This window comes from Camelina sativa, chromosome 2 (genome assembly GCF_000633955.1).
Source record: "Camelina sativa cultivar DH55 chromosome 2, Cs, whole genome shotgun sequence".
Lineage (NCBI taxonomy): Eukaryota > Viridiplantae > Streptophyta > Magnoliopsida > Brassicales > Brassicaceae > Camelina > Camelina sativa.
Window position 1 is genome coordinate 9,891,147 of NC_025686.1, and position 3,016 is coordinate 9,894,162.

Below are 3,016 nucleotides of genomic sequence, written 5' to 3' on the forward strand. Positions count from 1 at the left end.
CATGCGATTTTGTGAACAATCTGGGATCCAACGACACTTGACGGCTCCATACTCGCCACAACAGAACGGTGTAGTAGAGAGAAGAAACAGAACCCTGCTTGAAATGACGAGAAGCATTTTAAAACACATGGATGTTCCGAATTATCTTTGGGGAGAGGCTGTGAGACATTCCACTTATTTGATCAACAGAGTAGCTACGAGAACATTGAGTGACAAGACGCCGTACGAGATGTTCAAAGGCAAGAAACCAAACTTGGAGCACTTGCGAGTCTTTGGCTGTATCGGTTATGCTAGAGTTGAAACACAACATCTCAAGAAATTAGATGACAGATCTCGTGCTTTGGTGCATCTTGGAACAGAACATGGTAGGAAAGCTTATCGGTTGTTAAATCCTTCAACAAGGAGAATAACAGTAAGCAGAGATGTCATTTTCGATGAAGCTGAAAGGTGGAATTGGAGTGTTGCAAGTGAAGAAACAGAGGCTCCAGGGTCATTTATCGTGAAATTTGGAGATTTTGGGAATAATGGTCTACACGAAGAAGTAGCAGACTGTGAGAATAATGATTCTGAGGTTGGAATCGAGGTTATAGCAGAAACTCGACAGGAGCAAGAGACAGAAGAAGTTCAGCCTGTACTACGACGCTCAACACGACCAAGTGTGAAATCAAGTTACCTCAATGATTACGTGTTGTTAGCAGAGGAAGAAGTAGAACGCCTTCTGTTAAGCTTAGATGATGAACCAAGATTCTATGAAGAAGCAAAGGAACTACAAGTGTGGAGAGAGCTTGTATGGAGGAACTAAGGTCGATTGAAAGGAACAAAACGTGGAACTTGGTGCAATTACCGAATGGTGTTAAGCCGATTGGCTTGAAATGGGTATTTAAGATCAAACGCAATGCAGATGGCAGCATTAATAAATATAAAGCAAGACTCGTTGCTAAAGGGTATGTGCAGAGACACGAGATTGACTTCGACGAGGTGTTTGCTCCAGTGGCACGTATTGAAACAATATGGTTTATCATTGCCTTAGCCGCTTCTAAAGGATGGGAAGTACACCATTTGGATGTAAAAACCGCCTTCTTACACGGAGAACTTCGAGAGGAGGTCTTTGTTTCTCAGCCGGAAGGTTTTATGAAAGAAGGAAGCGAAGGAATGGTTTACAAGCTGAACAAAGTGCTTTATGGACTGCGTCAAGCTCCACGGGCCTGGAATCATAAGCTTAACCAAATTCTAAAGGAGTTAAATTTTGTGAGATGTGCTAAGGAGCCTGCCTTGTACCGAAGACAAGAAAAAGAACAGTTGTTGATTGTAGCAGTTTATATGGATGATCTTCTTGTCACTGGTAGCAGCCTGAGTCTAGTTCAAGAGTTCAAGCAGGGGATGTCATCTAAGTTTGAGATGAGTGACCTTGGAAGATTGACATACTATCTTGGCATTGAAGTCTTACAAGAAGGTAGTGGAATCACCTTGAAGCAGAGCAGGTATGCAGAAAAAATTCTCGAAGAGACTGGTATGAGTGATTGCAATGCTGTTCAGGTTCCGATGGACTCAGGTTCGAAGCTTTCAAAGGCTTTAGATGATCAGTGTATTGATGAAAGTGAGTATAGAAGAAATATTGGTTGCCTGAGATACTTGATTCACACCCGACCTGATCTCTCCTTTGTTGTTGGAATTTTAAGCCGCTATATGCATAACCCGAAGAGAAGTCATGGTGTGGCTTTGAAGCATGTTTTGAGATACTTAAAAGGAACTTCAGGTTATGGTCTCACATTCAAGAAAGGAAGCAGCTCCGGGTTAGTAGGCTATTGTGACAGCAGCCTTAATCTAGATGAAGATGATGGTAAAAGCACAAGTGGTCACATTTTCTATCTCAAAAACTGTCCTATTACATGGTGCTCACAGAAGCAGGAGACGGTAGCTTTATCTTCTTGTGAGGCAGAGTTTATGGCGGCTACAGAAGCAGCTAAGCGGGCTATTTGGTTGCAAGATTTGCTCTTTGAAGTTACAGGTGAAGAACTTAAGAGAGTAACGGTTCGCATAGATAACAAATCCGCTATAGCACTTACCAGAAATCCTGTCTTCCACGGCCGCAGCAAACACATTCATAGGAAGTTTCATTTTGTTCGTGAATGCGTAGAAAATGAGCTGGTGGAGGTCGAGTATGTTTCTGGCATTGAGCAGAAATCTGATATCTTGACTAAGGCACTTGGGAGAATCAAGTTCAAAGAACAAAGAAGCTTCATTGGAGTTCAAGATTTGAGTGAGCAAGATGATTTCAAGCTTAAGGGGGACAATGTTAGTGTAAGCTTGAAATAGCTTGAGGTTCAAGCTAAGTATATTTAGGAGATATCTAAATATACATATCTAGAGATTTAGGAGATATCTAAATAATGTAATATTTCCTAAAAGTTGTTTGGATGAATATTCTTTCTTCTCTATATAAGAAGATGCAGGGTGTTGCATAGCTTATAAGAGAGGTTAGAGAGATTAAGGTTGCTTTAGTTTTGAGAAGTTTCTAAAGTAATAAACGAGAGTTATTCGTTATTCTTGTGTTTTGATTCAATATGCATGAGAAGCTGATTGGCGTCTACGTCAACCCCGACGAAAAGATGAACTAAACAAAGACCACTCATCAAGTTCACAAGGAGTTTCCATATCCCGACGTCTCTTTCTCTTTGATTTTTAGATTTAGTTCTTTTGTAGAGTTTAGAACCGTTGTGGATTAATTAAGCTATTAAGGATGCACCCTTTGTGTTCATCTTCTTCATTCAGATTTTGTGTAACAGAAAACAGTTTCAGTTTCCGTTTATGATTTTTCTTCAGTTTCTCTTCGTCAAGTTGAATGTGATTACTAGCTTATCTGATATGTCTATATTTTGTCTCTGCTAAGCTTGTATTTGCCATACATTTAGTTAGGATAACTTGTTGTTTTGCATAAATTTTTAGTCTCTTTTGTACACATTGCATATTTAGGTAGTTCTTGCATCATTCTTGCATACATTGTGCATTTCGGAGT